The 13,898-nt window shown below is 45.6% G+C and overlaps 1 protein-coding gene across 1 annotated transcript in view; it reads right to left on the bottom strand.

The window, feature by feature from the left end:
- NEGR1 (neuronal growth regulator 1) overlaps positions 1-6,290 on the bottom strand; it is a 317,196-nt gene extending 310,906 nt beyond the window's left edge. The window contains exon 1 of the mRNA XM_083846131.1: positions 6,126-6,290. The gene's annotated coding sequence lies outside the window, so the exon portion shown is untranslated. The remainder of the gene's footprint in view (positions 1-6,125) is intronic.
- Between the last annotated feature and the right edge of the window lie 7,608 nt (positions 6,291-13,898).

The raw sequence follows: 13,898 nt of genomic DNA on the forward strand, positions 1-13,898 counted from the left end.
GACAGAAAACTCCATTAAAATTTACAACAATTGACAGCTTCCATCTTCACATTAATTCTTAGCTCTAAGCCCCATGGGAGTCGAAACGTCCAGACCATCTTCACCTTTATCACTTTTTATCAGTGCCCATTAAAAATAAAGACTTTATCTTAAGTCCACAATCCAGCTAAGAAAGTGCTTTGGAAATGAGTTTAGTCAAGCTGGCCTACAACATCTACATTTTTCACTTGTCTCTGTGACTACTGGCAAACAACTTTCCCATTACCACGGGTAATAGGTACAGCGCTCCATCCTGTCGTTACCTTCTTACAACAGGCAATGCCTGTCTGAGCTGATAGCAAGGCTCCCAGTTAAGAGTTTTTACTTAACACCGTTCCTTTTTCATTGTGTACCATCATTCAGCACTGAAAACATTTGCAAAGGCATAACTAGTTCACATGGCAATTTGTTTTTTGTGTGTGAAACAGTGATACACAGAGAAGGAGCTACAGTTCAGCAGGACCTGCACGAGCAGGCAAACCAAGTTCACACACAGTGTGCCCACCCTTGTTGTTCTCAGATGACAACGAGCACAGTGAGAGGCACAGCCGATGCTGCAGGATTGCACCTGGGAGCTGCTGCGGCTTCCTCTGACCTCCCTCTGTTCTGCCTCCCACCTTCCAGCCGCGCTCCCAAGGGGGATCCTGTCGGCCCCAGCTGTAACACCGTGGTACGGGCTGGGGGAAAGTGTCTGAGATGGCAAAAAGGATCCAATGAAGTCCCCCAGTCAGCACATCAGTTATCCAAAACAGACTGCTGCCAACCCCAGACAGGTTTTTACCCGTGCAACACACCTGAATACAACACGCAGAGCCGATCATCGTCCAGCCACAAACAAAGCTTTCTGGGCTTGAGGGTCTGTCCTGGGGCACCTGTGGTCTCAGCCACAGCCAGAAGGAACTGTGGCCACCACAAAGCACGAGCGGTGCTGAGGATCTCCTTTAGTTCTGTGCTTCACAGCAGCACCTACAGGCTTCAATAAAGGTGTAACTTGCTCTGAAGGTATCTTATCTTTTTCATGCACATCTATTCTTCTCTGCTAGAGTCCTTTGTAATTTGAAACCAGTTGACTAGATGGGGGGGGAAAAAATCCTTAAACCAAAGAAACAAATCATGCCAGAAATGAGTCGCCCTCGACCTCATAATTCTGACCATATGTACCCAGGAAAATAATACATGGTTGATCATGAGCTCAGCTTAACCCATTTAACTGTTAATATAATGTTTTCACACCTTTCTTCCTGAAGTCGTTCTTTAAAGGGGCTTTAAGATGGCTATTCATCCAGCAGTGAATGGCACTTATTGAAACCACACACCTTACCCTGGCATCCACAGGTTTCGTTGTTGACTTCGACCATAAATATTTACATATTTTTCCTTAGGGTAAGTTCTACAGGAATAATTTTCTTAGCCAAAATAATATCTTAGAAGATATAAATTGTATACAAAATGTATACAAGAGCTTTTTTCTGTGACACATTCTCATTTGTTAACATAACTTTGACAGTCTTATTCCTGAGTGCAACAATCTAAAGATGTAGATGCTAAGCAGAGCTATAATTACCGTGTAATTTGTTCTAAAATTCCCATTCCAAAATAATGAGATACACAGATTGAAAAACAGCTGGACTGTCAGAAGGGATAGCAAAAAGTTCCTGAATAACCTCGGTCAAGTTCCAGCTGTAGTGCAGGTCTCCTCCAGTGTTTGCAGACTGGAGATTCAGGACATCAGTAGGGATTAGCAGACCCACACCTTCTTCCTATTGCAGCTGCCCAGGATGAAGCCTCAGTTTTAACCCCATCACACTCACGTAAGACCAGCAACTGAACACAGGCTCCTGTGTTGTCTGAAATTTGAGGGCCTGAAGGCTGCAGGAAAGCAGATAGTATTGCTGCTTATGGTGCCTTCAGGACACGCAGAGACACTGGAGCACCAGTTGCAGAGCAATAACCCCACACTGGAGCCCTGCCTGCACTGGCATGTCACGAGAACAAGCTCTGAGCAATCCTCGTTCCAGCCCACAGTAATTAAGTGCAGAACACTGACCTTTTAAGCTTGCTATTTTTTAATTATTTTGTAGAAAAAAAGTGGGCTCTCCTCCATATCCCTCTCCAATCAACTCTGCTGGGACAGAGACTTCATTTAAGGGAGAGAGGAAAGTTGAACCTCCCATGCATTAATACTTACTACAACCTCTTGATGGGCCATTTAAAAATAAAAGTGATCCACACATACAGCAGCACATTCTATTTGTTTTGTCATGAACATTTAAACCTGTATATATTTTGTGTTAATTATGCTAATTAAATGAAGTAACCTATAAAATTTATCGGGTGAGAGCCCAAAGAGCAGAGGACATGCCATAGCTTAGAAAGGCCGCATTCTGCTTCCACAGTCCAAAGCAGATTGGTTTGTTCATTTTGGGAACTGCTGTGAAGAATTCAGACAACCCAGCTGATTTTAGAAGCGTTCACTGTGATGTATGATGGCCTATTCAAATCCCCAGGCTTTTGGCTCAGACCAGTAGTTTACATCTAAATTACTTTCTCCATTAAGTTCAAACTTTAATTTCCAATATATTAAATCTGTGTTGTTCAAAACAACAAAAGGCTCTTTTTATTAGCTTTGTTCCTACAATTATTAGATTAAGCATGTCATTAAAAAGTAGTTTATCAACATTTCTTGTAGGTATAGTTTGGTAGTGATGAACAGAGCTGATTTTTGAATATATTTAGAGAGGAAGAAAATTCACATCACATATGACAGCCCCATATCAATCCATTGTGTCTTATTAAAAAATGATACTTTCGTAACAGATTAAACTGACCTGTGGGAAGAGCACGGCTGAAGCTTGTGATGCACTTGCTGTGCTCCTCAAATGCTTTGAATACTGGGAACTAGCAAGGGGCTTTGGTTCATGTTCTCCCTTCCCTAATATATATTCTTTGCTAATATATTGTGCACAGTGATCAATCTAATGGGAAAAAATAAAGTGTTATTTTCCTCTGATAGTGGCTATCATGTTTTTGTTTCTGGCAAGAATCAAGGTGAACACGGGTTATATTTGCTGTAAAACATCAGGCACATCTTTTCAGAAACAGTTTTCCTTTTGTTCAAGATGGTGCTTAACAGGTCACACAAAAAAATAATAAAATTCTTTAAGCAGTTAGAAGCACCTTGTCAGTCTCACCACTGAGTAAGAGTAATGAGTTAATGAGTAAGAGTCACCTCCATCTCAATAGATCTGGCTTCCTGAAACAAACAGCCTTCGGCCCCAAGTGCCCCACATGGGGAACGAGGTGCCATGGCCCCCACTCAGCACTGGTGGAGGCTGGGCACTTGGGCCGACCAGCAAGTCACAAGAAGTGCCATACCTTTTGTTTATTTGTTTGTTTTCCCCAGCTTCTACAATAGCAATACTTGAGAAAGAAAGGAGAGAAGCTAGGGATGAAAAATAAAATATTTATCTTCAACTGCCACAAGCTGAAGATAAATGTTTTCATGCTGTTCTGCACTTGAACTTCCGCCATGGCTAAGTTTTCCTCTGAGGTAAGAGTCACACAGAATTGTCCTTTTCCTATTCAGTTAGAGCCCTTGATTAAGGCTGGCCATCAGTTCTATTTGTTAACCTGCATGTGATACCATATTCATTTTAGTAACGACCCCCAACAACTAATTGTCTGTGTTCTACCCTATTGCAGTTCAAGTGTCTGAAGGTTCAAGGTTGGCAATGTTCAACACATCATTTGGAAAGGAAACTCCTCCTGTTTCTCACCCAAACGAGCTTTGTTTCAGAGTTGTTTTCAAAATATTTTACAAAAAGACTGAGTTGCAATACTGACCTGCAGAACCTGCAGGTGAGTGTTTGTAGGCTTTGAGGAGAAACCTTGCACTGACCGACATGCAGCCTCTCACGGGCACAGCAGGTGCCAGGAGCCCAAGGAATACACAGCCAACAGGAGCCAACAACTCGCTCTCTACCTAGATCCAGAGACAAACAACGTTTTCTCTCAGAGCAAACTTCATGGTCTTCTAACATCTCAGTCTTTGTAACAAACAACGTAGCGTATATTTGCCAACAAGTTAAAGTTTATGGAGAAACACATCAAAAGGAGACATTTTTAACCAACAATTCTCATTCTGCCATTGTCTAACTACCCAGTGATTCACAATAGAGATCAACGCTGCCAAACTTGTGGGAACATTTGGCTGCCAGCCTCACAGGGCTTTAGCATCATTCATATATATTAGGCAAAAAAGACCACGGAGAGGCTGCGCTCCAGCTTCCCATACCACAGACCTTTATCCAGGGATCCCCACTTCCAGCCAAATAAGTGCTCTTTTCCCCTTTCACACTTCCACCATCTGCAGAAGGTAGATAACACACAGACTTAACTAACAGCAAATGAGTTGTCAAAGTGTATCTCTCCCATCCCAAATGAGAGCATTTCAGAGAAAAGAATAAGCTAATTAGATATACATACAAAACGTTTTTGCAAGCTCTCTTTAGATGTAGATCATATATCCCAGGTGGAAAACAGATTGCTCGTTTGTTCAGCCAGCTTGCTGAAGAACAAGTTCCCGACATTTTTTGTTATTATTTTTATAGCTATATTCATGAAGTCTTGTGGTTGATAAGTAGGGCAATTTGCATCACTGGTTTGGATGGAGGTTGATGCATCCCTCTGCAATGCAGTTTCAAGCATTTAGAAAACCAGGACCCAAGTGCAGCTGAGCAGTGTGCTACCCCCTGCATTTTTAAACACACATCATGCAACAATCTCTGCTGGCTGATAAAGTGCAGTCATTAGAAACACTTGCTGCACCTTTAGCTTCTTTGTCTTCAATCACCAAGATGCCTGGCATTTCAAAAAGTCAAGTGGGGAGGATTAGACTCAGCTGAGAAAAATATCTTTGCACAAAGATTGCAAATACCCATTTGAGTAGGAAGCACATTCGCAAAGAAGGAGAAAGCAGAAATCACCCTCTATTTGTTTGTTACAAAAAGGAAGAGGACCGTAAGCCCCAAGTATCAAAACAGAAAGACTTATCTGATGGCAATCAGAGGTTAAAAACGCTTTTGCTACAAATAAGCATGCTTCCTCAGAAGTGCCAACGTGCTCTCCGTAAATAACTCACTGATAGCCAGCGTACCTCGCGTGTTTTGTCGGCAGAGGTTTGCTCTCTGTCCCCGGGCAGGCCACAGCTGCAGCCCCCAGGCTGCTCCCACCCGCCGAAGGCAGCCCTGGCTGCCGGGGGCAGCTCTGCTGCTGCTGGCAGCTCACCGGGGGTCCTGGGGCAGCCCCCATCACGCGTGGGCCGAGACGGGCACCGGCCCCAGCGCCGCCAGCACCGGGCGGCAGCCGCTGGCGCAGCGCCCCTCAGGCTCAGGCCCGGTGCTCCTGCGGGAGTGTCTCAGAGCTGCCTGGACTTTGTAGCAATGAACAGGGAAAGAAAAGTCACTGGAAGCAATAGAAGCATGAGTAGAAAATCCATCCACATGCAGTGTTTTAATCTCAACACCCTGACACCGTTTTGTTCTGAAATACCTTGCTAACTGAACCAAGGACTGAGGATTCACTTGGGGCACCCAATGCCAAACTTACTCTGAATACATCTACTTGACACTGGTTATTTATCCTTTATGATAGCAAAGTAATGCCTACAGCAATGCAAACTATAGCGGCTGTAATGACTACGTTGAGATTACAGTACACACTTCTGTGACTCTCGGACCATATATCACCTAAATTCAAATCAGTATATCTCGCACAACACCACCAGTTTAAATCAAGAGAGAAGCACACCAACACTTTGTAATCTTCCCAGCAAACTGAAAAATGTTTCAGACAGCATGTACAACCCTCACATGTTTATGTAACGCAATTATGTTCTAAAACAACCCCAATCCTACCTTTTTTAATAAGATGTAATAGTTTTCATTTTACTTACATCTCCCCTTCATGCACATTGCCAAAGGCTCCCTTCAAGCAAGGAAAAGGCAGTTTTAACACTATTCATTATTTAGAAACCTACTGAGACCCTAGACTAGCCCAGCCAATGTAAAAATAACAGAAGCACTCACCCTGCAGATGTTTAGGGTAAGTTTCATGATTTTATGCTCTTCTTTTCTATATCTGCATTTTGCTCCGGCACAAAACCCCACTTTATTACACCTTCTACCAGCTCCAGTGCCTGCAGCTTACTCCTCGCTTGGAGCCCAGATAGGAAAGGAAGCAAACCAAGGGCCGGCCCCCCCACACCTTCTTCTAGGATGCGGGCAGCCCCCGCACGCTGATGTGCTGCACCTGGGGCTGGGGAAACTCCCTCAGGCAAAGGGCACCTTCTCCCTACAGCAGGGCAAGAAGGCAGAGAGACGAGACGAGCGGAGCGGAGCCCACCTGTGCCCTGCCTGTGTCAGGGCAGCCCACCTGGCTGCCGCAGCTGTGGTGTTTTACTGCTCAGCCCGGCTCCTTTTCTGCAGGAGAAAGGGTGGCAGGAACAAAGTGACAAAGGGCAGGCAGGGGGACAAATGACCAAGATATCTCCCTGCCTCTTGTAGGCAGCAAACCTGTGGTGTGACAGCTTAGGGAAAGCAGCCTTGCTCCTGGGAGGAGGAGGAGGAGGAGGAGGACGAGGATGGGCAGGGGGCTGCACAGGCAGCACCAGGTCACGTCCTGGGGGAACAGTGCAGAAGAGGGGCAGGGACAGGAGCAAGTCAAGCGTGTAGGCACATGAAAGGGTTAATTAGCAGCTGCCAGTAGTTACTGTCTAATATGTATCTGAGAAAATAGCTATTATTTAGGCACCCAGCATGCATGGCAGTGACATAATGCTTCTATCTTCTCCTTCGTTAGCTGATGGAAACATTACACAGATATATTTCTGGAACTAATTGGACTGATCCTACTCTCTCAGCTGGCTTGCATGGTTTAAATATGCCTCCTATTAACTCAGCTGTTTTCTTAATCCAGCACTACACTTTTAAATACTGTTACTCCTAACACAGCAATGACTTCAGCGTGAATAACTCTGCTCCCTAGGCACATTACTATATCGATAATGTGATTTGAGCCCTGATGCATGCACCTCCAATACCCTGATATGCAATTTGAAAGGCTATTACTTAAAGGCTCAGGTTGCTGGAAAAAATAATTTAGCAGATGAAGAGCAGTCTTTTCCAACACCAATGTGGTGCAGCTCTGGCCCCCTCAGCAGTGCGGTGCCCCGTGGGATGCTGTCGCTGTCCCCCCCAGCACCATGTCCATGGAGGGCACACGCAGCAGGGGCCCTTCAGAGGCTGTGAGCATCCTCCTGAACGAAGGATGGCAAGGAAATAACACTTTATCTTCAGTAAACCCACTGGTTACACTGGAAGGCATTAAGTTCTACCCTACCACCTGGATAACAAAAGTAGCAAACAGTTGGTCTCAAATGTTGACAAATTGCAGAAGACTGAACTTCACCTCTGCAATATGTAAAACACGTTACATCGTGGGTCTACTACGAAAACAAACACTTTTTAGATGGGTTGACAGCTCCCCAGGCAGCAGTTGAGGCAGCTGAGGGAGACGGCAGTGCTGTTGTTCCTGCCAGGGATGCCCCTCCTTCACCAGGAGGACTTCAGAAACTGCTCTTCCCTGGATGAACCATAATGTGGAGGTCTCCCAGGCTTGTTGCCCATTTATATACCACTTTTTCCCTTCCTCATATGCTGAACAGGATGACCATACAAATTAACTTGTTGTCCCATTCCCTCTGTTCCTCTGAGTAACATTTAATTAGTAGGAAGGCACAGCGTACCAGGAGGACTCCCTGTTTACCAAATACAAACGTTGCAGAGCAGCCTCAGCTTTGGAAGCACACGACAGACCAAGCCGCTTTCCAGGGTCGCTCTGAAGCACGGAGGAGCCAGGCACTTTGCATGGCATCATGCTGTAATTTGTAATTGACAGTTTTCTTGCGAGAGCTTCCCAGCCAAATCAAGAGATTGTTCTCCAAAGACAGGCAGCTGGGTAAATGTCAAGAGCTCAAAAAGTAAATTACAGTGCAAACAGGTTTGATATTTCTATGAAATGAAAGTTAAGCTCATTTCTTTTTAAAATACAGAATTTTATTTAAAACAAGTGAAAACCTTCTATTGTGACCTTTATGAGATTCCAAACAGTGACGAATTTGGTCATTACAAATAACCTTTTCCTAGCAAGAGCTTTACCAGTGGGGACTTCCTTGCAGTAATATATGTGAATTAATTTCCATCGTACAAAACAATAAATAATATAAAAATCTTGTAAGATACCTATCTACAGTAAAATACGAAGAACAAAAAAAGAAAAGAAAAAAAAAAAAAAAGGAAGAACTTCTTTAAAGCATCACCATGAAATATTTTATTTTGTGCCATGGCTTACTAGGAAGCCAATTCTGTAGCTCCTCTGCTACTTCAGGAGCAAATAAGTATGCCAGGATTTGCCTTGCTATTTATCTATGCGATTAACCCAAAGATGGGAATGAGATCATTAACCTGGGATTACTTGCGTGTTTAGAGCTCTCATCAAGCCTGTAGTACTTTGTTATCCAAACTGAAAATATCCCAAATTGTTCATACTTGTTTTAACTTTACATTGACAAAGACTATCCTGAAACTAAACTAACTAAATAAATAAATATGATGGTCACTAAATGAAACCTGAAGCTCTAATTAACTCACAGAGTACCAAACCCTATCTTGTGATGTAATCATCAAACTAATACTGGGATTTTTGAAATAAAAGTTTCCTTTTAGCAGTAGACTCTTAAAGTTTGTCCAGGTTTTCCAAAGCATTACACAGTGAATTACTGTGTACTGGGCCTGTGATCGCATTTGGCTACAAATAAATATACAGTAGTAGGAAAACAGAAGCAGCTTTGTCCAGCTGATCCGAAGTGGCACCACCCGCTGCCGGGGGAATGCAGCAGGCTGGCATCCTTCCTCACCAGAGCGGCTGTGACGTTCCTGGCCCCCACCTGTGCGGCGCTGGTGCCTCGCTGCCAGCCCCGGAGGCCCCACGGTGCCCGCCAGGACTCGCTGTGCCCCAGGGACCTGCACCGACCGTGGACTGCACAGAGATGCAGGTCCTGATGTTACAGAGCTTTGGGTGCTTGGGAACTCAGCCCCCTCCAGTTCTGGCAGGAAACAGGCGTGCTGGTGCATTTAAGCTCTGGGCTTTTGACTTGACTGGACCTCAGAGTCTCCAGGCATCCTTCTGGCTAAATGGCGCTCAGGTCTGCTTCAGTACTGGGAGCGGTTTTCCCCAAATAAATCAATCTGACTGCAGTTTTCGCCTGCTTGTGTGTGGCAGGGAACATAAATCCTACCGGATGACAAAGACATAGAAGGGGGCTCCGGGGGTGGACATAGCGTAGGCTTCTTTCTCCCCAGACCACTTCATAGGCCGAACTGGTCTCACTCCCACATCACTCCCGAGACTCATAAAAACAAACGTCAGTGCCAATAATAGCTGGGCCGATAGAGAGATTTGTTTTATTTGCTGAAATGCAGCATTTATCACCCAAATGCAGTCAACCAACGGATACACGGCCAGCGTCAGTAACAGTGCAGAAACCCCAGGAGGATGCTGCTTTCAATTAGAGCTAATTAAGGAGGAAGAGCACTGCAAGCTGGGCCGTGGAGGTGCAGCCCGGCCAGCTCCGGCCTGGCAGCTGGAGGCTGGGGGCCTGGTGCTGGAGGTGCAGCCCCCCCCAAACTCCTGCACCCCGTGTCCGAGCAGGCTGCCAGTGCAGGTCCTGACCCTGCTCACAGGTGACAGGCGGCGGTTTGTGCTGCTGACGGGTGGCACTTCTCTTCCCGACGCACAGCAGGTGTTGGAGAGGCGCGTGTGGCCTGGGACCTGACGGCAGCACGAGGTACAGGGCCGTGTCACGCCCCGTGCGCTGCCTCCGTACCTTGGAAAGGCAGCTGCGGCAGTGATGCAAGACCATAAAAGCATGTGCAGAGATGAGAGAAAGACGGAAGGTGAATTTATTTTCTTTGCTGGGATCCTTAGAGTACTGCGTTGTCTTTTTTGCTGTTCTTTGAAGCAATGTTCGTTAGTTAGGATTAAAAATTTTCCAAACGTGACAGTACATTTAAAAATATGGATAATAAATATGGATAATAAACTATAATAAAATATGGATAATAAATTCTTTCGTATTTCGTGTGTCATAAGTGTAGCCTCCACTTCATATTTTCTAACAAAATGTAGTGTTTGCTATTTAATTATATCTAAAGTGTGAAATAAGTATCTGTTCTGCTATTGAAAAAAAAAAAGATACAATGAAGACTAACATGTTAGAAAGTTTCTGTAATAATTAAATACATTAGCTTACTCAATTTAATTAAGAAATTTAAAGACTGCCATTTCAGAAATGGATCCTGTGTACCTCTATAAAATCAAATGGTCAAATGTGCAAGGCATTCATAGACATGATCTGGCTGCACTTTGGGCCTCACTCTCGAAAACAAATTCCCCTCATTATTCAGGCTAAACCCTTTTTGCAACGTATGAGAAGGTTCACTATTGGAGAGTAAACAGGTTTCTGAATCAGTAAAATCAACAAATACAAGGTGCTGAAACCACTGATAACAATTAGCATGCAGGGGAGAGAAGTCCCCGGGAGCGCCGTGCCCTGGGACAGGAGGGTGTTCCTCGGAGCAGGGCAGCTCTTTGAAGCCGCGCTGCCCGCCGGGCAGTAGGGTGGTGTAACTCACGTGTGATGTCTGCTATCAGAAGGGTGAGACGCGACCTGTTGGCTTGGGGCAGCCGTTCAGGTACGATGGGGGACGTGCTTTCTGGCCAGCGCAATCACGGGCGGAGGTTCCTGCAGGACGTGGGGCTGGAGGGGCCGGGGGGTACCTGCTGGAGGAGAAGACCCTGGGGCATTTGGCACTGTGCAGCTCTGCAGGGGCTCTGTAAACAAGAGGTCCTTAAACAAATAGGCTGAAAGAAGCAATCAGTGCATAAATCTTCTCGCACCAAGACATTAGAGGCAAAATATTTATTAAAGAGTAATACAGTTTTCTAGCTAGAGATGATGCATGGTGCATGGAAGACATCACTTGAATAAACATCGCAGCAGCATCTGCAAAAGCAGTGCGATCATCATCAATCTGTATTTCAGAAGAATGAGCAATGCCTCCATGGCCAGGTGCTCCCGTTAATAAGAAATCCTTCTGTGGAGAATTAAGTTTAAAAATAAACATTGGGACACTTACATCTGTAGGTTTCCATCAGATAGGCTAACCAGAATCAGGTAAATAGATACGGGCAGGCAGAGTGGATGAGTATCAGCAAGCGGTGAAAGCTGAGCCCCTCCTGCTGGAAAATCTGGAGCGCTGGGAGCACTGGGGAGCACTGGGCCAGGGCTGGGGGGGCCCCGGGAGTGGCATCACCTCAGCAGAGCACCTCAGTGCATGGAATACAAACCAGACCAGCTGGGTAAGCCAGAGGAGAGCTCTGCAGACACAGGCTGGGCACTCCAGCAGGATGCTCCCACGGGGTGGGGAGGCCTTCAGTATCCACCCCAGCACACGTGGCCAAGGCGCCCTGCCTGCAGCTGGAGCATGCACATCGCCAGTGCATTGCCGTCTGCATGACCCGGAAACCAGAGCACCCTCTCGGCAGCATTTTACAGAAAGCACAGGAAGAGTTTTGGGGGGGCCATGGGGAGGGGTGGGGTGGGGGGAGATGGGACATGAACACGTCAAAGTTGTCAAGCAAACCTATCTCTGAACAGTTGCAAATTCAGCTGAGCAAATACAGAAAATGGAAGTGTTACAAATACTGCAGCTGAAGAAGCTGAAACCTAAAGAAAAACAAAAGGAATTGTTGTGTCCTAGCCACATTCTCATAGCTCAGGAGCTCCCAAGCAGATGCGTGGAAGAGCTCTGCAATGGTGTTTAGAGATGCTCACTGGCCATTGCAACAGGCACAGCACTGTTTTTTTCTTTTTTTCCCTGATTTTCAGTTTGGGGGACCAACCATTGGGTGAGAAAAAGCCCAGGACAGAGAAGCCTGATGGCAAAAAATAATTGAAGTCATGTTCAGGGAAAAAAGTAGAAACTGTTTTTAAATAGCATAATTCCTGCCTCTTAGGGTTGGAAAATTGATCTCCAATTGTCCGTGCTTCCTTTAGATTGCTGCTTTGATCACTGCAGCCCACTGCTCGGCATTTTCAACCTCCGGGGCTTTCTGACTGGAGCCAGGCTTGATAGAGGTTTGAAGAAATGATCACTATTTAGATAGTTTCCTATTTTTTGAGTGCCATCAGTGTCCTTGAAACTGTTCAAAAATAATAAAGTCAATCTTTGCCTTGATCTCTGCCACTTTGTAAACATATGCACAATGTTCATTAATTTAGGTGAGCCAGAGTATTCAAGAATATTTTTAGTTTGTTTGTATCATGACACTATTGTTCTTATCTATTTCAATTTTAGTAAAGATTAAGGGAAAGCAGACCTGCATTAATACAACTCACAGAATAAAGGACTTGAGAAAGAAGAATTCCCCAATTGTGTGGCTTAGTTCAATGGTCAGTTTCTTTTGCTTTGTCTTCACCACTCTCCAAAAATATTTTTATCCCTCAATTAATAGCATAATGTCGGAGATGCCTCTCCTCTACCCTTCCTTCTTCTGTTTTCCTCAACATTTTTTTCCTCTGTTCATCATTGTCATTGTGACAAATAGAGTTTTACAGATTAAATTGCTTTTCTTGTTATAATTCCAGTGCCATAAGAATGTTAATTAGGGTTGCTTATGTTTCAGAAGCTATTTAAAATGTACTGTAAGATCATACTCTGTTCTTCACCTCAGTATGCAACTCCCACCATAGCTAGTAAAAAAAAGCTCCTAAGATTTGAAGACTTTTTTTTTTTTTAATATAATTTCTTTTTTACTGTGGGTAGCATAAAAAAAGAAAACAAACTTTAGCTTTCCAGCTTAGGGTCTGTCAAAGTGCCTCTAAAAGTCACAGCACAAAAAAATCAGCTCTTCCCACAGCTCTGCTGGAAATTTCCATCCCTGTCTTCTCTACAGGCGCTCACAGTCACCAAAGGTTTTGTGGAATAAAGGCAGTAGGTGCTTTGCAATTACAGCTTGCCAAAAGCTGGAGGTTTTTCTCTGAAGGAAGGCCTAGCTCTCAGACATATTATCACTCTGTTAAAATGTCCCATGCCAAAATAAAGCCTTTGATTATATTTGAGGGAAAGGGATTTTTTGAGGGGGGGTGGGGGGTGGGGACGGAGTGGCCTGCGGCTCCCTCACGAGGGGAGCGGAGGGGCAGGCGCTGAGCTCTGCTCTCTGGGGACAGCGACAGGACCCGAGGGAACGGCATGGGGCTGGGACAGGGGAGGGTCAGGCTGGGGGTTAGGAAAAGGTTCTTCACTGAGAGGGTGGTTGGGCACTGGAACAGGCTCCCCAGGGACCTCTTGGTCATGGCACCGAGCCTGGTGGAGTTCCAGAAGTGTTTGGACACTGCTCTCAGACACAGGGTCTGATTTTTGGGTGTTCCTGTGTGGAGCCAGGAGTTGGACTCAGTGATCCTTGTGGGTCCCTTCCGACTCAGGACATTTTATGGTTCTGTGATTCCAGGAACTTCAGCCGAACCGTGCAGTGCGGATGACCAGTTCCCCCTGCTCCAGCTCAGCACCCGAGTGCAGGCCGCGCGGTGCAGGCAGGGTGGGCACAGGGCACGGGGACGCTGCGGCCGCTCCTGTTTCGTCCTGCAGCATCCCCAGCCGCTGGCCACAGCCCCGGGGACCTGCCCGGCCAGGGCAGCGGCTGCCGCCTGGGACCGCTCGGCCCTCCTGCCTCTGCGCTGC

Source organism: Anser anser (genome assembly GCF_964211835.1).
Source record: "Anser anser genome assembly, chromosome: 8".
NCBI classification, from domain to species: Eukaryota; Metazoa; Chordata; class Aves; order Anseriformes; family Anatidae; genus Anser; species Anser anser.